Genomic DNA, 24,057 nt, shown 5'->3' with positions numbered 1-24,057 from the left:
TATTGGACTTTGGTTGTTGCTGTTTTCTCCAGAAACATATGTAGTACAGTTTTTGCTATGAAAGCTAGCCACCAAGAAGGAACTGACCAAAGAAAACTTGAGAGCATTTGAAAATATCACATCAAAACATAAATTTATTTTATACGATTTTCACAAAATTTAATTGAAGTTAACCTACACACATTATAATGTTCCTAGAAAAGCCAATGAGATGCCAAATTAAAACTCCAGTGCCAGATGCAAAATACTTCCCATCGATCTGATGATCATGTGTTTCATTGAGACTCCAAACAATACAAATTATGACCATTTATATCAGTTGACCACCAAAAGTTTTCAGTAATACATGCACTACTTGCTGGAGATACCACACAGTTTATTGATAGGACTTTGAAGAATCAATAGGAAGTGACCAGAAGCTCTTCAGCTGTTGAACAAAGGCAGTAAGGTATGGATTTCCACCCATTGATCCCTGGTGTATTGAAACTGTCTTTTCATAGTGAATTACATAATAAAATTGTACTTTCAAGACAAAAATCCCAATTCCATAGTGCATGAATGCAGAATGGCTCTAAATGTTTCCCTTACATTAGTATCAAAAATAAAATGTGAATAGATTTTCAGAGTAGTTTCATCTTAATAATGTGTTTTACTCTTGTCTCCCTTGTAATTTGACATTGAGTATAGAAGGACTGGAAAGTAGCATGGTTAGCATGCTGCCATCCCCATGAGGTCAGCTCTTGTCACACACACCAGTTGAACAGTGCAGTGTTTTGAACACTCTACATAATTCCCCAGTCTTCTTTTGTCTAATAAGGAATGTTCCTGTGTCTGTCTAACACTTTACAGTCTTTAATCTCTCTGAAAGTAATATGACCCATTGTGTGGTTTCTCCCTTGTCAAAGCAAATGTTCCTTAAAAGTCTTGCATTAAACATTGTCTTTCAATTCCAGAAGAATTTTAGTTCAAATAATGAGCGCACTACTACAAACTTTGCTTTAATTGCTGCATTATAATCTCCAGACTTGAAATACCCTGGAGACCCAGATATATAAAATGCCTTTCAGAAACAAAGGTGTGGAATTCATTAGAAGTGTGTTTTAAGTGGAAATGTATTTGAAACTCACTGAAAGGCGATTATTGTCCTTTGGGTATTTAACAACTTTGGGCTATTATTTAATGTATAACAAGTATAATATATTAAAAGAAAGTAAAAATAATGCATATAATTACAATTTTGAAGAATATATGTGTATATATATATATATATATATATATATACATATATATATATATATATATACATATATATATATATATTTAAGGGAACAAATAAAATTAACAGCAGCTTTTTTAAAGAGCAGAGAAAAACTGAATTACTCCACAAGCCAAAAGTAATGATATTAACTTTTGTTTTAACTTGTGGTGATTAATAGACAGATTTAGTGTCTCCTTAGTGTAACTGTGTTAATTATATACTTATTGTTCTGACATAAATACTAGAAACATTAAAATATTAATATCAAATCATATAAGTCTTTAACAAAAAACAAAGGATTTGAGTACCAAATCTTGTGATATATATTTGTCTCCAGCCTTACTATTAATCTAAAAGGGCTGCCTTTGTTCTATGATCTGCATTCTTTCCCTCACAGTTAAATCAATGGTAAACATTTCTGCACTACTTACCAAACTACAGTCACTGTATTAAGAACACAATATTTGGGCCACTTTTCTTGTTCCATTGAATCATGCTGAAAATCACTTCTTAGTCTTACACAGGGACAGTCTGAAATTTGTACAGTTCTCCATCCCTCTTATTTCCCCCTTAATTACATAAAAATCTATGTCATCTAAATTAACTACATGGGTCTGGATAAAAGGAAGAAGAGTGGGGACACACCGTGTTGCTGAATGTATTACTGGCTTGTATGTATTACTTTTCTTTGATGTCTTAATTTAAAATTATTTTTTTCCCGAGAAATCATTTGAAAGGAAACAAGTAATCTTCAAAGGAAATTTGTAAGTTGAGCTCATCAAAGTGCCCATCAGCTAGAATAACATTTAACTGTGGGTGACCTGAAAATCCTCATAATGGACCTTAATCCCGTAAAATGGACAAACAAAGCTAACAGCATGCATGAACTTGGTGAGAAAGCCCTCCTTTGCCAATCAAGCAAACAAGGCCTCCTTGCTTTATGAAAGAGCACCAATCAGCTGCTGATGAGAAATCCAAGGAGTTAATGTAGGGTACCTTCTTATATCCTGCTGAGAGGACCTATGAGGTATGAAGAGTGGATGCCCAAATAAAGTAACAAGAAATGGTGTGATCAAGGCTCTTGTAAAGCTAACCTGTCAGCATAGAGAATAGCAAAAGATAAAAACATCCTGTTAGCTATAACTCACACGCACAGATCACAATTATAAATCCTGGGTTTGGCAAGGTAGCAGCTGATGGCTAGTGTCTGAATCCAGGCACAATAGCCAGGTCTTCATCTCTAGCAGTGAAAAAAAATAGGATGGAAAAAATAACAAAATAAAAATAATTTTGTCACAATTTTTATTAAAACTTTGTAATCTACCCATCCTTTATCTTTACAATATGTTTAAAAGGATTCATGCCATATGAAGAACAGATTATTGTCCCACTTTTTTTTGTTCTTATAGAGAAAAATCTCAAAATCAAATACATTCATCATAGAAAAATCATGTTGCTCCCCTCCTAAATACGAGACTATATTCCTCATGTCCAGCAAAATTCTATACCCCAAGTAGATCCTATATGAACTGGGATGATATGAAATGGCTTCTTTGAAAAAGCTAAGAATACACTCATCTGTTCTTACTAAGTTAATATCTACAACAAAACTATCACATGGGTAAGATGGTGTTTATCCAAAGCATTAAAAGTTTGTTGAAGCAAATCTACATATAGGGCCTTCCCTAGATACACACACACACACACACACACACACACACACAATCAAGATAACTAGGCAGTTTTACATATGGTCACATGCCTCTTAGTAGTCCAGTACTCAGTCTTCATCTGAAAGCCCTGCTGCTACACTGTTTCATTGAATCATAGGAAAACATCTGTGCCATTGGCATGTGGGATTTAGTGTGGATTGTCTTGAATTAAAAATTTAGCTCTACAGCAAAATTATCATTTCGTAAAATTATAAAAATTCTTTTGGTGCATTCCAAGGTGATTTTGAGTTTCTAGATTTAGACGGCTGAGAATATTTAAAGGTAAAAGCCATTGTGTAGGTAACTATTAATATATTTTATGAATGAGAATGCAAAAAAATACTATAGGGTTGGACTTGTTTTAAAAGAAGTGAAATACCATTTTTAATTTTATTCATTTGCAGAATAGATTCAGGTTTTAATTCAATTTGAGAATAGTAATTAATAGGAATGCTGTTTAAATGTTCATCACAACAAACTACAGTTTATATATAAGCAAAAAGGAAGAAAACAGCAGAGGAATACATTGATTTGAGTCATCTTTTGTGGGCAATGTGGCCTTCTCCTACATTGTAGAAGTTTCCCTGAAATGGCACCTTGTTTTTATTCCAAGCTGCATTTCCTCCTTCAGGAAATGGATCTGTTTTATATTTCAGGCTCACAGACTAGAGAAAGCATACTTGTGGTAAAGCCGAGGCAGTGGGAAGTAGGATGTGCTCCGAACCTATTCAGGGATAACAAATCAAAACCAGACATAGGTTTGGTTTCAAAAGTAGGTTTTTATTATACAGACTTTATCTAATGTTGGAAATACTGAAGAGCTATTAGACTGAGGTTTGGATAAGAATGGAAGAAAGCTAACAGACTATAATTTTGCCAAAATATTGATTTACATTCCATAGAAAGCCTTTTACTTGTTTTATTTTTTCTATATTCATCGAAAAAGAAACATGTGCCTGGTATGAATATCCATATAGGACAAATTATGGATATGGTGTATTGAAAGAATGAATTTCCAAGAAAATTTGAATTTGATTTAGTAATGAAACTTAGCTCCTGTTATAGGGATTTATTCTGTGTTTGATTGAAACTCAAAACAGCTAGCTATAAGGTCACCTCTATCTTTTAGATCAAGCTCACATAGAGCTGCACATTTTAAGTTATTGGTTTCAAAATAAAGCACAGACCAGAATAACTTTCTTCTATGAATTATAAACATGGAAACCGCTACAGACATGGCATCACCATCCTCCACATAGGAGCAACTGAGCTACAGATGAAAGCAGAAAATTGCCTCTGTTCTTTGTTTCCTAGTCATTTCTGTTTATAGAAGTGATTTCTCAAAGAAATTAGGCAAACTGACATTTTTGAAATTTAGAAGAAAAATTTAATATCTTATTTTACATTTTATATAAATTCTTCCTTATAAAATCTATTGTTCATGTAAAAATAGTATATGAGAATTACTTCTTTTCGGTATGGGTTACCAGGTTCTGGCAAGGTGAAATTAAGTGTACATATACTGTTTGTGTCATTTTGATTCGTGGAGAAATATAATAGTATTTTCCCCTTTTGTAGAATATTTTCTGATGTGGCACCTGCTCTGTCTCATAGGTTGAACTGAAAGATCAAAAGGAAATTAGACCTTTGGCCTTTCATTCCTTGTATCTTTCCAACATACCCAGTTTGTCAGAACTTATTCTACATAAAAAAAAAAAAAAGACTTCTTCTTCTTTGTAAAAGCAGAGAACACAGGAGACATACCTGTAAATTTTTCTTTTTTAAAATTAATTATTCCATTTGTTTACATCTCAAATGATATCCCACTTCCCAGTTAACCCTCGACCAACACCCCATCCCACATCTGCCCTCCTCCTCTCCTTTCCCTGTAAGAGAGTGCTCCCCCACCCACCCACACTCTCCTGAACCAGCATCCCCCTACTGTGGGATATCAAACCTCCTGGGACCAAGGGTCTCCCCTTCTGTTGCTGTCAGGCAATGCCATCCTCCACTACCGATGGTTTTGGAGCCATGGATCCTTCCAGGTACACTCCTTGGTTGGTGGTCTAGACAGGTTCCCTGAGTTCAGTCTGATGGTTGGCTCCAAGCATCCACACCAGCATTGGTCAGTTGCTGGCCAGACCTCCCAAGGAACTGCTGCACTAGGTTCCTATCATCCTGGCTTTCATCTTGATGTGACTCACCGCGTCATGTGTGCCTAGGGTTTTGATTTAATAGTAGAATGCACATTTATCACACATGTAGTTTGAGGCTGAGATCTCAAGACTTACCATACTCAAAGATTCATCTTAATTCCAATTAATTTTTCAGTATAATTGAACAATGCTAATAAACATGATCTAAATTAATTATATTAGAATTTCATTCAATGCATCTAAATTATTTTAACAAATTAAATGTCAAATTGACACAAATGTATGCTATAAGTATAATAACAATTAAAGGTAATTACAAAAGTCATCTTACTTTATATGTAAGTATAATGTAGTAACAAATATGACAGTTAATGCTCAAACCATGAAGTCCAAATTACATGAAATAAGAGAAAAATTATTCTGAGCTTATTGTACCATTTAAATACAAGGCTCTGCAACCAAATTCTAGGGCCCAAACTCTATTTTTTTTCAATGCTTGTATGGAAATAACTGGCAAAAATGAATGGCAGAAAAGTTTTTGTAATCTAAAATTACAAACTTTTAACTAAATCAAAATTAAATGAGATAAATCAACAACACAAACATTGGAATATTACAAAGCAAAACAAACATTTAAAGAAAAGAGTCAAAGGAAAAGTACAAGAACACAAAATTATAGATGCACAAACACACACTTGTGCAAATTCAGTAATTACTCGAAAACGAAAACAAAAACGAAGGCCAAAAACCTGGAAGCTATAACATACACACAGAGACCTGTCCGGTAGGAATAAAACAAAATAAAACAAAGCAAACTCCCTGACTTAACATTATGAGACAAAAAAAACCCCAAAATACTTTTGAGTTCAATTTTATGTTGGCACCATGGGCATGGAACTTACCTTTAAGAGTCGTGTGTTTCCCCAGTGAGACTCCAGTGAAGAAACAAATTCTGCATTTGCAAGGATCTATCAGTTGTAGATTGCTTCATAGGGATGGAGATTTGCGTCCATTTCTTATGGAAGTGTCCTATCTGGTACAGATCTGTGTAGGTCCGATGCGTGCTGCCACAGCCTCTGAGTTCATAAGTGCAGCAGACTTACATTTAGAAAGACTTGAGTACTTGGTGTCCTGGATTCTTCTGGTTCTTATATTCTTTTGTACTCCTCTTTCACACAGTTTCCTGAGCCACAAAGGAAGTGATTTGGTGCACACTGAAAGATCCTGGCAGAATGTAAAAGGACACAGAAGCCCTGAAATTGGCAAGATAGATGTCAGTGTTAGCAGAACTAGCTTCACTAATTTAGAAAAATAGAGGTGCACAATGCTCTGGCCACTCCTCGAACCTGTGTGTCTGCCAGTGTTCTGACCAGGTGTGTGCCCATTGCTGCACCTTCATTAGACTCTTTCCTTGTACCCCTCCCATACACATTTCTTAAGAATAGACATTGTTTAAATATGAAAATCCCCTACTCTCCCCCTTCTCCTTTCTCCCCTGAGGGCCTATAAAAACTGGGACCTCTTGACTCTAGCTACATATGTATCAAAAAATGGCCTAGTCGGCCATCACTGGAAAGAGAGGCCCATTGGACACACAAACTTTATATGCCCCAGTACAGGGGAATGCCAGGGCCAAAAAATGGGAATGGGTGGGTAGGGAAGTGGGGAGTAGGGTATGGGGGACTTTTGGGATAGCATTGGAAATATAATTGAGGAAAATACATAATAATAATAATAATAATAATAATAAACTGGGACCTCTTTCTCCTCGAGGTCGACTCCTCTACCCCTGCGTGGAATATGAGTCATCCCCAGAGCTCTGGCTTTCCCTGAATAAAGCCTTATGTGGTTTGCAACAAGCTCAGTCTGTCATAAGTTCTTGGGTATCTGCTATTGTCCTGAGGCCTGAGCAAGGGGCTCCTCATGAAGTCTTTCACACACATCCTGTTTAGGATCAAGTGTTCCAAGATTTCGCACTCTCTGTCTATTGCGTGGCTGTGGGTCACTATATTCGTTCCCATCTGGCTCAGGAGAAAGTTTCTTTGATGATGATTGACCAAGGTTCAATAAGTATAACACGCTGTCTTTAACTCAGATATCTTATTTGCCAAAATATAATTCACTATAGAATGTTTAAAGTATATGTACTAATTTAAAAACTTCAGTGTCCACAATTGATACATTGTTAGCATACAAAAATATTTATACTGATTATGTATTGCTGTCTATATTTTCTTCTTTACAGGTAAATGTTTAACCTGGTTGCTATATCCATGAATGAAATTTTACAAAACCTAATTCTTGCTGATATAAAGATACAGCCAATGCATAAAAATAGTAGACTAAGGTGGAATTTTATGCACTTTTCTGAACATTTTGATTTTCTTCTTTACTTAACTGTTTTTATTACTTTTTTGTTTCTATAAAAATTTATATAAATATAATAATATATTTAGACATGATGTTTTTCCCCAAAAGTATCTGAAAAAAATAAATAAAATGAAGTTGCATATAAATGACTTTGCAAATCCTGTGGTTTCATGTATATGGAGATTACAATGCTGAGTCAGACAAAATAGATAATCATCTTCAAAGAACAAAATATTTTCTGTTATGTCTCAGTCAGTAAATCACTTGTTTTTCCTTAAACTAGTTCAATTCACTGGCCAGCATGTCAAATTATTTTGCTATCTCTTATTCAGTTAAAATGTGTCAGTATCTGACAGGTCATGTGAGTTACCATGATGCATGGATTTGAAGTACCTTTTTTCTGATTTTTCGTGAGTGTATACATCTTACTGCCCTCAGTTAATTTTTCATAGCATATAGTTTATATTTATTGTTGGATAATTCTTTTTTAATTGATTTTTTTATTTACATTTCAAATATTATCCCCTTTCCTGGTTTCTCCTCCGAAAACCCCTATCCCCTCCCCCCTCCCCTTGCTCACCAACCTACCTACTCCTGTTTCCTGGCCCTGGCACTCCCCTATTCTGGGGCATAGAACCTTCACAGGACCAAGGGCCTCTCCTCCCATTGATGACTGACTAGGCCATCCTCTGCTATATATACAGCTAGAGCCATGAGTCCCACCATGTGGTATTTTTGGTTGGTGGTTTAGTCCCAGGAAGCTCTGAGGGTACTCGTTACTTTATAATGTTGTTCCTCCTATGGGTCTACAAACCCCTTCAGTTCCTTGGGTACTTTCTCTAGCTCCTTCATTGGGGACCCTGTGCTCAGTCCAATATATGGCTGTGAGCATCCACTTCTGTATTTGTCAGGCACTACCAGAGCCTCACAGGAGACAGCTATATCAGGCAAGCTCTTTTTGGCATCCACAATAGTGTCTGGGTTTGGTGGTTGTATATGAGATAGATCCCCAGGTAGGACAGTCTCTGGATGGTCATTCCTTCAGTCTCTGTACCACACTTTGTCTCTGTAACTCCTTCATCTAAGAAGGATCGAAGTAATCATAATCATAATAATAATATATACATACACACACACACACACACACACACACACACACACACACACACACATATATATATATGTATATATGTATATATATATATATGTATATGTATATGTATATGTATTTCAAGACAGGTTTCGCCCTTCCGCTCAACTCGAGACTCGAGCCCCAGGCTACCTTGCCAGCAGAGTCTTGCCCAACACCCGCAAGGGTCCACACGGGACTCCCCACGGGACCCTAAGACCTCTGGTGAGTGGATCACAGTGCCTGCCCCAATCCAATCGCGCGGAACTTGAGACTGCAGTACATAGGGAAGCAGGCTACCCGGGCCTGATCTGGGGCACAAGTCCCTTCCGCTCGACTCGAGACTCGAGCCCCGGGCTACCTTGCCAGCAGAGTCTTGCCCAACACCCGCAAGGGTCCACACGGGACTCCCCACGGGACCCTAAGACCTCTGGTGAGTGGACCACAGTGCCTGCCCCAATCCAATCGCGCGGAACTTGAGACTGCGGTACATAGGGAAGCAGGCTACCCGGGCCTGATCTGGGGCACAAGTCCCTTCCGCTCGACTCGAGACTCGAGCCCCGGGCTACCTTGCCAGCAGAGTCTTGCCCAACACCCGCAAGGGTCCACACGGGACTCCCCACGGGACCCTAAGACCTCTGGTGAGTGGAACACAGCGCCTACCCCAATCCAATCGCGTGGAACTTGAGACTGCGGTACATAGGGAAGCAGGCTACCCGGGCTTGATCTGGGGCACAAACCCCTTCCACTCCACTCCAGCCCCGGCTACCTTGCCAGCTGAGTCGCCTGACACCCGCAAGGGCCCACACAGGATTCCACACGTGATCCTAAGACCTCTAGTGAGTGGAACACAACTTCTGCCAGGAGTCTGGTTCGAACACCAGATATCTGGGTACCTGCCTTGCAAGAAGAGAGCTTGCCTGCAGAGAATACTCTGCCCACTGAAACTAAGGAGAGTGCTACCCTCCAGGTCTGCTCATAGAGGCTAACAGAGTCACCTGAAGAACAAGCTCTTAACAGTGACAACTAAAACAGCTAGCTTCAGAGATTACCAGATGGCGAAAGGCAAACGTAAGAATCCTACTAACAGAAATCAAGACCACTCACCATCATCAGAACGCAGCACTCCCACACCACCTAGTCCTGGGCACCCCAACACAACCGAAAATCTAGACCCAGATTTAAAAACATTTCTCATGATGATGATAGAGGACATCAAGAAGGACTTTCATAAGTCACTTAAAGATTTACAGGAAAGCACTGCTAAAGAGTTACAGGCTCTTAAAGAAAAGCAGGAAAACACAGCCAAACAGGTGATGGAAATGAACAAAACCATACTAGAACTAAAAGGGGAAGTAGACACAATAAAGAAAACCCAAAGCGAGGCAACGCTGGAGATAGAAACCCTAGGAAAGAGATCTGGAACCATAGATGCGAGCATCAGCAACAGAATACAAGAAATGGAAGAGAGAATCTCAGGTGCAGAAGATTCCATAGAGAACATCGACACAACAGTCAAAGAAAATACAAAATGCAAAAGGATCCTAACTCAAAACATCCAGGTAATCCAGGACACAATGAGAAGACCAAACCTACGGATAATAGGAATTGATGAGAATGAAGATTTTCAACTTAAAGGGCCAGCTAATATCTTCAACAAAATAATAGAAGAAAACTTCCCAAACATAAAAAAAGAGATGCCCACGATCATACAAGAAGCATACAGAACTCCAAATAGACTGGACCAGAAAAGAAATTCCTCCCGACACATAATAATCAGAACAACAAATGCACTAAATAAAGATAGAATATTAAAAGCAGTAAGGGAGAAAGGTCAAGTAACATATAAAGGAAGGCCTATCAGAATTACACCAGACTTTTCACCAGAGACTATGAAAGCCAGAAGAGCCTGGACAGATGTTATACAGACACTAAGAGAACACAAATGCCAGCCCAGGCTACTATACCCGGCCAAACTCTCAATTACCATAGATGGAGAAACCAAAGTATTCCACGACAAAACCAAGTTCACACAATATCTTTCCACGAATCCAGCCCTTCAAAGGATAATAACAGAAAAGAAACAATACAAGGACGGAAATCACGCCCCAGAACAACCAAGAAAGTAATCATTCAACAAACCAAAAAGAAGACAGCCACAAGAACAGAATGCCAACTCTAACAACAAAAATAAAAGGGAGCAACAATTACTTTTCCTTAATATCTCTTAATATCAATGGACTCAATTCCCCAATAAAAAGACATAGACTAACAGACTGGCTACACAAACAGGACCCAACATTCTGCTGCTTACAGGAAACCCATCTCAGGGAAAAAGACAGACACTACCTCAGAGTGAAAGGCTGGAAAACAATTTTCCAAGCAAATGGACTGAAGAAACAAGCTGGAGTAGCCATTTTAATATCGGATAAAATCGACTTCCAACCCAAAGTTATCAAAAAAGACAAGGAGGGACACTTCATACTCATCAAAGGTAAAATCCTCCAAGAGGAACTCTCAATTCTGAATATCTACGCACCAAATGCAAGGGCAGCCACATTCATTAGAGACACTTTAGTAAAGCTCAAAGCATACATTGCACCTCACACAATAATAGTGGGAGACTTCAACACACCACTTTCTTCAAAGGACAGATCGTGGAAACAGAAACTAAACAGGGACACAGTGAAACTAACAGAAGTTATGAAACAAATGGACCTGACAGATATCTACAGAACATTTTATCCTAAAACAAAAGGATATACCTTCTTCTCAGCACCTCACGGGACCTTCTCCAAAATTGACCATATAATTGGTCACAAAACAGGCCTCAATAGATACAAAAATATTGAAATTGTCCCATGTATCCTATCAGACCACCATGGCCTAAGACTGATCTTCAATAACAACATAAATAATGGAAAGCCAACATTCACATGGAAACTGAATAACACTCTTCTCAATGATACCTTGGTCAAGGAAGGAATAAAGAAAGAAATTAAAGACTTTTTAGAGTTTAATGAAAATGAAGCCACAACGTACCCAAACCTATGGGACACAATGAAAGCATTTCTAAGAGGGAAACTCATAGCGCTGAGTGCCTCCAAGAAGAAACGGGAGACAGCACATACTAGCAGCTTGACAACACATCTAAAAGCCCTAGAAAAAAAGGAAGCAAATTCACCCAAGAGGAGTAGACGGCAGGAAATAATCAAACTCAGGGGTGAAATCAACCAAGTGGAAACAAGAAGAACTATTCAAAGAATTAACCAAACGAGGAGTTGGTTCTTTGAGAAAATCAACAAGATAGATAAACCCTTAGCTAGACTCACTAAAGGGCACAGGGACAAAATCCTAATTAACAAAATCAGAAATGAAAAGGGAGACATAACAACAGATCCTGAAGAAATCCAAAACACCATCAGATCCTTCTACAAAAGGCTATACTCAACAAAACTGGAAAACCTGGACGAAATGGACAAATTTCTGGACAGATACCAGGTACCAAAGTTGAATCAGGATCAAGTTGACCATCTAAACAGTCCCATATCACCTAAAGAAATAGAAGCAGTTATTAATAGTCTCCCAACCAAAAAAAGCCCAGGACCAGATGGGTTTAGTGCAGAGTTCTATCAGACCTTCAAAGAAGATCTAATTCCAATTCTGCACAAACTATTTCACAAAATAGAAGTAGAAGGTACTCTACCCAACTCATTTTATGAAGCCACTATTACTCTGATACCTAAACCACAGAAAGATCCAACAAAGATAGAGAACTTCAGACCAATTTCTCTTATGAATATCGATGCAAAAATCCTCAATAAAATTCTCGCTAACCGAATCCAAGAACACATTAAAGCAATCATCCATCCTGACCAAGTAGGTTTTATTCCAGGGATGCAGGGATGGTTTAATATACGAAAATCCATCAATGTAATCCATTATATAAACAAACTCAAAGACAAAAACCACATGATCATCTCGTTAGATGCAGAAAAAGCATTTGACAAGATCCAACACCCATTCATGATAAAAGTTTTGGAAAGATCAGGAATTCAAGGCCCATACCTAAACATGATAAAAGCAATCTACAGCAAACCAGTAGCCAACATCAAAGTAAATGGAGAGAAGCTGGAAGCAATCCCACTAAAATCAGGGACTAGACAAGGCTGCCCACTTTCTCCCTACCTTTTCAACATAGTACTTGAAGTATTAGCCAGAGCAATTCGACAACAAAAGGAGATCAAGGGGATACAAATTGGAAAAGAGGAAGTCAAAATATCACTTTTTGCAGATGATATGATAGTATATATAAGTGACCCTAAAAATTCTACCAGAGAACTCCTAAACCTGATAAACAGCTTCGGTGAAGTAGCTGGATATAAAATAAACTCAAACAAGTCAATGGCCTTTCTCTATACAAAGAATAAACAGGCTGAGAAAGAAATTAGGGAAACAACACCCTTCTCAATAGTCACAAATAATATAAAATATCTTGGCGTGACTCTAACTAAGGAGGTGAAAGATCTGTATGATAAAAACTTCAAATCTCTGAAGAAAGAAATTAAAGAAGATCTCAGAAGATGGAAAGATCTCCCATGCTCATGGATTGGCAGGATCAACATTGTAAAAATGGCTATCTTGCCAAAAGCAATCTACAGATTCAATGCAATCCCCATCAAAATTCCAACTCAATTCTTCAACGAATTGGAAGGAGCAATTTGCAAATTTGTCTGGAATAACAAAAAACCTAGGATAGCAAAAAGTCTTCTCAAGGATAAAAGAACTTCTGGCGGAATCACCATGCCAGACCTAAAGCTTTACTACAGAGCAATTGTGATAAAAACTGCATGGTACTGGTATAGAGACAGACAAGTAGACCAATGGAATAGAATTGAAGATCCAGAAATGAACCCACACACCTATGGTCACTTGATCTTCGACAAGGGAGCTAAAACCATCCAGTGGAAGAAAGACAGCATTTTCAACAATTGGTGCTGGCACAACTGGTTGTTATCGTGTAGAAGAATGCGAATCGATCCATACTTATCTCCTTGTACTAAGGTCAAATCTAAGTGGATCAAGGAACTTCACATAAAACCAGAGACACTGAAACTTATAGAGGAGAAAGTGGGGAAAAGCCTTGAAGATATGGGCACAGGGGAAAAATTCCTGAACAGAACAGCAATGGCTTGTGCTGTAAGATCGAGAATCGACAAATGGGACCTAATGAAACTCCAAAGTTTCTGCAAGGCAAAAGACACCGTCAATAAGACAAAAAGACCACCAACAGATTGGGAAAGGATCTTTACCTATCCTAAATCAGATAGGGGACTAATATCCAACATATATAAAGAACTCAAGAAGGTGGACTTCAGAAAATCAAATAACCCCATTAAAAAATGGGGCTCAGAACTGAACAAAGAATTCTCACCTGAGGAATACCGAATGGCAGAGAAGCACTTGAAAAAATGTTCAACATCCTTAATCATCAGGGAAATGCAAATCAAAACAACCCTGAGATTCCACCTCACACCAGTCAGAATGGCTAAGATCAAAAATTCAGGTGACAGCAGATGCTGGCGAGGATGTGGAGAAAGAGGATCACTCCTCCATTGTTGGTGGGAGTGCAGGCTTGTACAACCACTCTGGAAATCAGTCTGGCGGTTCCTCAGAAAACTGGACATAGTACTACCGGAGGATCCAGCAATACCTCTCCTGGGCATATATCCAGAAGATGCCCCAACAGGTAAGAAGGACACATGCTCCACTATGTTCATAGCAGCCTTATTTATAATAGCCAGAAGCTGGAAAGAACCTAGATGCCCCTCAACAGAGGAATGGATACAGAAAATGTGGTACATCTACACAATGGAGTACTACTCAGCTATTAAAAAGAATGAATTTATGAAATTCCTAGCCAAATGGATGGACCTGGAGGGCATCATCCTGAGTGAGGTAACACATTCACAAAGGAACTCACACAATATGTACTCACTGATAAGTGGATATTAGCCCCAAACCTAGGATACCCAAGATATAAGATATAATTTGCTAAACACATGAAACTCAAGGAGAATGAAGACTGAAGTGTGGACACTATGCCCCTCCTTAGATTTGGGAACAAAACTCCCATGGAAGGAGTTACAGAGACGGAGTTTGGAGCTGAGATGAAAGGATGGACCATGTAGAGACTGCCATAGCCAGGGATCCACCCCATAATCAGCATCCAAATGCTGACACCATTGCATACACTAGCAAGATTTTATTGAAAGGACGCAGATGTAGCTGTCTCTTGTGAGACTATGCCGGGGCCCAGCAAACACAGAAGTGGATGCTCACAGTCAGCTAATGGATGGATCATAGGGCTCCCAATGGAGGAGCTAGAGAAAGTAGCCAAGGAACTAAAGGGATCTGCAACCCTATAGGTGGAACAACATTATGAGCTAACCAGTACCCCGGAGCTCTTGACTCTAGCTGCATATATATCAAAAGATGGCCTAGTCGGCCATCACTGGAAAGAGAGGCCCATTGGACTTGCAAACTTTATATGCCCCAGTACAGGGGAATACCAGGGCCAAAAAGGGGGAGTGGGTGGGCAGGGGAGTGGGGGTGGGTGGATATGGGGGACTTTTGGTATAGCATTGGAAATGTAAATGAGTTAAATACCTAATAAAAAATGGAAAAAAAAAAAAGATTCAGACACATAAAAAAAAAAAAAAAAAAAAAAGACAGGTTTCTCTGTATAGCTCTGGCTGTCCTGGAACTCACTCTGTAGACTAGGCTGGCCTCGAACTCAGGTATCCATCTGCCTCTGCCTCCCAAGTGCTGGGATTAAAGACATGCGCCATTCTACCTGTCACTGTTTCTTTTCCTACTCTTTACATACACCCCACAATTTTTCTACCCAACTTCACATACTCTTTCTGTCTATTCCCAGAGTCCACTTATCAATACCAGTATGGGCATTAGTATAGGTTCATTCTCTGGAGCTTGGACAGCCTACCAACAGCCATACTTCAAAATAAATTGCGTGTCTTACTTAGCTTTAGATATTACCTTTACACAGCTCAGAATCATTGGATGCTGCTTCATTTGTCCAATTCTCCAAATCAAATTCTTTTGTAACCATATCTGTGAGAGATTATCTAGATTGATATTTCATATGGGAGAACACTTTCCACTGTGGGTAGCACTGCCCTTATACAAACAGGGCATAGTATATATAAGCAATCAAGCCAAGCATAAGCTATAGTGGAAGAAATCACAAAGGTTGGTTTCTGCTCTGAGTTCTTGCCTTTCAGTTTCTCCCTTGAATGAGTTCCTGATTTCCTAATTTCCCTCAATGATGGATTGTGATCTGGAGCTGTAAGATGAAATAAGTCATTTCCTATACAAGTTACTTTCTGTAGTAGCATTCATCATAGTAACAAGAAAGTAACTGGAGCACTGACTCTCCCTCTGCAATTAACACTCAATTGCAAATAGCTCCTCAGGTAGGGTTGGAACTTGTGGATTGCTTTCTGTACACAGGTGAGATTGGATGAAATCTTAATTAGTCAGATAAGGCTAGAGCCTGTGATTGGGCAGTGGAAAAAGAAGGCGGAGCTGAAAGATTTAGAGAGGGGACTAGGGGGTGAGGAGGAAGGGAGTGAGGGAGAGACACAGAGAGAGGGAGACAGAGAGACAGAGAGACAGAGAGACAGAGAGATGGGAGAGACAAGATGGTATTGCGTCCCACTCGACTGGCAAGAAAGACGCAACAAACCAGAATCTTCCGTGGCAAAAGCTTTATTGCTTACTTCTTCAGGAAGACCCCGAACCAGTAAAATGGCGCTGCTTTTATAGCCCGCAGTGTGACGTTTCAGCACCTGATATGGCGTGACAGCTCCTGATTCGTTGCTCACCCACCACCCCACTATTACACCCCGAGAATGGGAGTGACTAGGAATGAGTTCACTCACGCACCTGCGTACAAGGCTTGTTTACTAGTTAGGCACAGCGAAGGCCAGCGCCATCTTATAATGGTGATTGCTCGCGGCACGGCTCTTCACAAGATGGTACTGAAGGAGAGGAGGGGAGCTGCCTAGCAGACCATAGCATGGGTTGATTGATTTTTGATAATTCCATGCTACAGAAACTTCATGAGTCCCTCCCACCTTCATGCTGGAATTTTTGTTGGATTAATCTGTGGCAGGTTTTGTCCTTGTGACCACAGTCATCATGTCCACATATGCAGAAGCCTGGCATGTCCTTAAAACACTGATTGATAGTACTCTTCAGTAGCTTCTTACAAACTTTCTGCCCCTTCCATGATAACCTCTGAGCTTTGGTGAGTATGGTATGTTATTTTGGAGTAAATACTCCACAGTACCTTATTGTCTGCAGTCTTACCACTTTATATCTTCATGGTAATTACCATCTATTACAAAAGATGCTTATCTGGTGATGGTTGAGAGCTGAACTAACAAGTGAGTTTAAGATAAATATTTAGAATGTAATTTCATTCAGCAGCACAATTTAGCAGGCATTCATGGAGAACCTAAAATTCTATGTTGGACTTATGATACCTAGGATCAATAACCTAGTCACAGGTTATTGGTTAACAGTGCTAGGTATTAATTCCATATTCTGGAGCAGGTATTGATTCAAATTCGATAAATATTTCTTCCTCCTATGACCTTCGTGCGACACTTACACTGAAGGTTAAGCTTTGACAGACTGGCCATTATTATACTTCGGAGGGTCCACAGATGCGTAAGACAGGTATGTTTCTTCCCCAGTAATATTCATAACATATTCTAGCACAATAGCTAGCTAGTACGGATCATGCTTCTGCGTGAGTACCAGATTCATATGCCCAGAATTTTGATTCATTTATGTGGTGTCTTCTTCAATTGTGTCTTAATCAACTTCGGAAAGGAAACAAACACCATAGATAACCCCCTGAATTACTTTGGGAGTTTATGGGACACCATCAACCTATAGTCGAAGATGGTAACTCACGGATGCCACTACGATTTTAATTTGCTAGTCTATGGACACTAAGACATGCATCACACCAATATATAGGAGAGCTCCGTGGGTTGCGTTCATTCTTTAAATACGTTATAAAATTTCTGTTGCTTCTTACAGTTTGGGGTATGGTTTGTTAGCTTTCTGTGAAACAAAGTATGAAAACGCAGGTAGTCATAGCTTGTTTTGAATAGAAATTAAGGTACAGTCTTGTGTAGTAATAATTGGAAATCTTGAGTGTTGGCATGGTGATTTATGTAGCCATCAATAAACTGAATTCTGGCACCAAGGCAGGCATTATTTAATTTTAATATTTATATGTCCTGAACATAAAATACCAAGTAGCCCCAAACTAGTGTGATCTTAATTAGAATTTTACTGCATTTAAGATTAAGAACACAGGCCAGGCAGTGATGGCACACACCTTTAATCCCAGCACTCAAGAGGCAGAGGCAGGTGGATTTCTGAGTTCAAGGCCAGCCTGGTTTACAGAGTGAATTCAAGGACACCCAGGGATGCACAGAGAATCACTGTCTCGAAAAAAAACAAACAAACAAAAAAAAAAAACAAAAAACAAAAAACAAAAACAAAAAACAAACAAAGATTAAGAACACAGGGTTAAAGAGATTAACATAGGTGAAGAGAGTTATTTTGTAACTTAAGAATAAAAAAATAACATAATTTAATAGAATTTTAATGATTTTTGTGTATATGGATATATATCTTTACCTATAAATATAATGTATATGATATATGTAAGCTTTTACTTATATATAATACTTAAATAAGATAAATTAATTTGTAAAAGAATAGCCAGACATAAGAAATGTTTAAGTATTTGGACATGTATTGCTATGGTTTTACTACGTATTAAATTTTTTGAGATTTTATTCAAAATAAGTGCAGCATGGCCATCGTTGATCACAATCGTCAACTTAAAATGTGACTTACAAAAGATCTAAAGCTATTGAAGCAACCAAGAAGATGCTCTCTATTGTTTTCCAACTGAAGTACAAAAGACATAAATCATATTCAGAATCAGTAGTCAGGTAGATGAAATCCAGCAATGCTTGGGCAGTGTGAAGGCAAGAAACCGTGCTAAGAAGGAAGTAAAGGCTGAGAAAGGAGCATGGGGAACATTGAAATAGGAAGCCATTCTGTCTGTGGTTTTAACTTAATGCTTGACAGAAGTCTTCATTGCCTCATATTATTTAAATTCACAATAGAAATATGGAGTAGGAATGAGTCTACATGAGATACACAATGTGACACAAATGAGCTTATAGACAAGTAGGGCACAATAGAAGGACCATAAGTGTACATTCTGAAGGCATCATTAACAGTTGCCTGAGAGAAGAGCGTGTGTCGGAGCCTTTTCTGAGCACAAAGAGTGAGGGGTTGCTTTCATACTCAGATCATACAATCATACAATTCAGAGAAATTCAGTGACTGAAAGAAAATCCCAAAAGGAAAACTAAAAGTAAGACCATGCTCTCAGTAACTTCCCAATATTAATGAAGACCACAGAGCAGCTATATAATATTTTTAATATGATTTAAGCAAAAGTATCCTGGAATATCCAGCAAAACCAAGGCCAAACTCCCGTAAATCTCCCTTGTCTGATTCGATTACTGAAAATTTAAGATAAAAATATCTAGGAAAAAGAATTTTAACATCCAGAAGATCCTAAAGGAAAACTGTGCTTTTAAAAACGTAAATGGTTTCAATTTTATATACTTAAAACATCAACTACAGGTTTAAAAAAATACTTTCAGTATCTATCTATAAGCATAGGAAATTTAGTTATTTAGACATCACAAAGTGTTCTCAAGAAACTGAGCAAAACCAACAAGCTTAAATAACATTGAGTAGGATTTATACTATAAAAATGAGATTTCCTGTAGTGGGGGTTGTTAAATCCAAGAATAAGGGATAGAAGGAAGCTGTACTTTTCTTTGAAGGGGGAGAGAATTAAGGCAGCTACCCATCTGTCAGGAAAGTTTAAGGCAGGGTGAATGGATTAGGTGACCTTTCAAAATTACTTCCATCCCAGAATTTATGATGTCACTATAAACCAGCAGGCCCAGATGGGATCATGGGAAGAAAACACTAACTCTTATGCTTGCTTGTGCTATTTGTTGAAGACAGGAATTGTGAGGCGTGTTGTTTGAAGCAATCATCTAATGTTATAAGATTTGAAATAAGGTAGCTTGGGCAACTGTTATTTGTACCACTGGATTGTTCAGAAAAAAAATTAATTGACTTCGCATATTCTGAGTAACCTCCATGAATTATATGCACAAACTTACTCTTAGTCTTAGTACACTATGGAAGTTGTAGCCTGGCCCCTACTCCCAGGCATGATGGTAATTTCTCTGCCAAGTTGTTAGGAGCCACTGCCACACACTTGCAGAGATGTGAACTCTGCTATACCTTCCCAATCTTAAATACCAAAAGCACCCCTCTCAGTTCTGAACAGATCTCACTTGATACAAATGCTTTCTGTAAGGGTCTAACCATTGTGTGCATTCCTAGGCCTATATGTCAATAGCATAGACGGGGACTTTCTTGAAGATAGTACTTCCTCTTATTCGTATCTACTTTTTGCTCACTAATTTAACCAAATAAGATTCTGGGATTGCCAGTTATACCCCCAGCAGTTGTCAGTGCAGAAACACACTACGGAGACACATAGAAAGCATACTCTTCTACTTCTGTTTTATACATGTTGATTTGTCATTTTAAAAATCTTTACCCTAGATTGTAACCTGTTTTTCTAAGTTCCACTTTTATAATAATATTTTGACAAAACTTACTGAGTCAGAGAGATTGCATATATATTATTTGCTCTTTATATTCGAATTGAGCCAATGGAAAACTCATGACTTCTGAACGTGTTTCTTTTATTCTCAAATATCTGAAGGGTAAAAATTATTCTGAAGGTATAGACATATATCATTCATGCAGAATAATAGGCATGTCTGTGCTTCTGTTGTCTAGAATGGGCATGCTCTATTAATCAACCAGAATTTCTTCTCTCATGGACACATACACATGCTGAATTTAAAATGTGTTGCCCCTACATTACCACGAGTTTCAAATGTTACAAAGCTAGTGAGAAGTACTTTGATTTGAGACAAAAAAAAAAATCCTTCATTGTGGCCTCTTTTATCAATCCATGTTATCAGGTATCATAAAATTGTCAAAACCATGTGGGAAAATTAATCCATGTAAACACTGTTCAGTTATATGTATATATGCACCATACTACATTCAAAACAAATCATATAGTATGACTCTTAAAATATGCTGAATCATGTCTAGTAGTACAATTTTTAAATTTCTATACTCTGGAATCTCATTGTTTAAATCCTAGGAAAAGTTTGTTTATATTGAGAAAAATGTTCAAATAGTATAATGATGAATAAGTCTTAAAAGGACTTTTAAATAGTCTACCACATTTTTTTAAACAAAGTGTGCACAGCTTTTTAAAATTTTTTATTAGATATTTTCTTCACTTACATTTCAAATGCTATCCCAAAAGTCTCCTATACCCTCCCCCTGCCCTGCTCCCCTACCCACTCACTCCCACTTCTTGGCCATGGCATTCCCCTGTACTGGGGCATATAAAGTTTTCTAGACCAAGGGGCCTCTCTTCCCAATGATGGCCTACTAGGCTATCTTCTGCTACATATGCAGCTAGAGACACGAGCTCTGGGGGTACTGGTTAGTTCATATTGTTGTTCCACCTATAGGGTTGCAGACCCCTTCAGCACCTTGGGTACTTTCTCTAGCTTCTCCATTGGGGGCTCCTCCATTGAAGTGGGATTATACCACTCTCCCCATTGCTTCTTTTAGTCCCTCCCATCTACCCTACTCAAAGCATTCCTTTGATCCCTCCATTCTCAGTTACATATACTCATACTCTTTGATTATTATTGTTACACTCATATATAAGTAAGTATATATGAACTCTATATGTTGAGCCCAATTTGATGGTGGCATACATATGACTTCAAGGTGGACCACTATTCTGATTTCCATAGAGCAAACACATAAGTCATATATTTATCTATCGATATTTTCTCAAATATTGGCTTAAAAATTTTCAAGATTAAGTTCAAGTAACCAGGAAAGAAAGACAGACACAGAAAATATAGCTAAGGTTTAAAATACTGTTCAGGATAAAATTGTGAAGCAAAACAGTGACTGTGAAAAGCATAAATTAGCACAACTAGGAAGTATTTCCTGAAAACAAGTGTGTTTATTTGTAGTATATCTGTAGAATACATTGGAAGAAATGTGCTATTTTTTGCAGCTTATTTGGAAAACAGTGTAAGACGGAGATAGCAATGCTTTCTTTTCCATAGCATTATTAATTTTGGTTCTCAGAAGGGACCGCTGTGTTTACATCTCATTAACTGATTCACACAGAATCCTTAGGGCTGAAGGCCTAATAGAGGCTCCCCTGTTTCACAATACTTATTAAACTAATCCACACACCTTTAGTGTAGTGTAACTTCCAATAATTTTTTTAAGGTCAGCTGTCATGTTGAAATCAACTGTGCTATTGTCAGCATTACTAGAATGCAAATAATATTGTGAGCTACTCTCAAGTTCAATAGTATGTGATAGACCCTTGTTGTTTAATACATCTTAGAAAATGTTTTGATACATTTTACCACAAAACTCATTACTAACTATTGATTATATATTTTATCATATAACTTCTACATACCAGCCCATATAATACAAAGTACAACTCAACTCACATTCATTATTTATTCTAAACTATGCATTTAAAATTCAAAGATTCATGCTTGCTTAGGCAGCATATATATTAAAATTGGAATGATGCAGAGAATATTAGCATGGCCTCTGTGTGAGGATTGTAGGCAAATTCTCAAAGGATTCCATATTTTTTTCAGGAAGTCTTGGGGAGGTATTAGGGGAAAGATTGAGGAACACAGGGGGATAGAGACTCAACAAGAAGGTCCACAAGAAGACCAACAGAGTTAACTAAATTGGACACTTTGTGACTCACAGAGACTGAACCATCAGTTAAGCTACATGCAAAGGCTGGATCTAAGCACTCTCCTCCCCCATAAACATGTTGCTGATATGTATCTTGGTCTTCATGTGACTCTCTCCAACAACTGGAGAAGGGGCTAGCCTGACTTTGTTGCCTGCCTGTGGATTCTGTTCCCCTAACTGGTCTGCCATTTCTGACCTCATTGGGAGAAGATATGCCTAGCTAGTTCTACAGTAACTTGAGGTACCAGGTGGGTTGGTACTCAGAGGGCAACCTCCCATTTATCAGAGATGAAGGTGAGGTGTGTTGGGGAGAGAGGCAGTATTACAGCAGTACTGGGAGGAGAGGAAAGGCTGTGATAGGGGTGTTAAGTTAATAAGTAAAGTAATGGAAAAATGAAAAAAAAATTGAAGATTTTTGGGGGACTCTTCATTGAACCTCGAAATGGAACAAACTTTGTTCCTTCCCTCTGAAATCACTCAATCCTCCTTCTAGACTACCTCCATTGGTTTATGTCAACCCCTAGATACCTAGAACCACTTTATACCTGGTACTACCAGTGGCTACAAATAGATGGCACTCAGTTAGCTGATTCACATTATGCTTCCTGTCCTCCACTGTGATTTCTCCTTTCCCATCTTCAACCCTGTAACAACTTCCTTGAGGGGCCCTTCCTCCTACCTCAGCTCAGCTCACTGGAGATTCCAATACTTGCTCTAGATCCAGGATTCTTCTACCCCTTTCTATCCTGTTTCTTCAGATTAGTCATTGTCCTATTGCAACCTTCTTGTAAGAATTTCTTCTCTCATCACACCTTCAACTCCTTGAGGAAAAGTTTAAGATCTCCTTTGCTCCTTCCTGCATCCTATCACATCCTACACTCCTATCCCTACTTTATTCCTTTCTGCTACACATTAACATACAGATATACTCTCTAGAAGGATACCCACACTTTCCAACAATCCAGAGAGGACAACAGAAACAAAGATCCAGAGTATCGACACAAGAACAGACATCAACACATAGAACCACATCAATCATTGTAACTCCTAAAAGACAGTCCAGATACAGAAACAAAAATTACTAATTATATATGCCTCCACCAGAATCTAATAACCCTATCTTAAAGAGTGGATGAATAAATAAGTTTGTGAAAACACAAGCAATGGAATGAAATAATGAAAATAATTCAAGACATGGAACTAGATTTTAAAAAACAAAAGTAGAAAAGAGGGTCGCCATCTTGGTTCCGGGACTCAGCAGAACTTAGGAAATTAGTCTGAACAGGTTAGAGGGTGCGCCAGAGAACCGGACAGCTTCTGGGACGGGCAGAAGCACAGAGCCGCTGAGGCAGCAGCCTGGGCGGGCCGCAGACAACCGGCCAC

General features: G+C 38.4%; 1 non-coding gene across 1 annotated transcript; it reads left to right on the top strand.

Annotated features, from left to right (window-relative positions):
* The first annotated feature begins 22,456 nt into the window (after nucleotides 1-22,456).
* Gm23203 lies at nucleotides 22,457-22,563 on the top strand. The gene has a single exon (XR_003952476.1). It is a non-coding gene; the product is annotated as a U6 spliceosomal RNA (small nuclear RNA).
* The last annotated feature ends 1,494 nt before the right edge of the window (nucleotides 22,564-24,057 follow it).

Source organism: Mus musculus, chromosome 17 (genome assembly GCF_000001635.26).
Source record: "Mus musculus strain C57BL/6J chromosome 17, GRCm38.p6 C57BL/6J".
In the NCBI taxonomy this organism is placed as follows: Eukaryota; Metazoa; Chordata; class Mammalia; order Rodentia; family Muridae; genus Mus; species Mus musculus.
The sequence above is the reverse complement of the archived record's forward strand: the minus strand, read 5'-3'. Positions and strand labels throughout refer to the sequence as shown.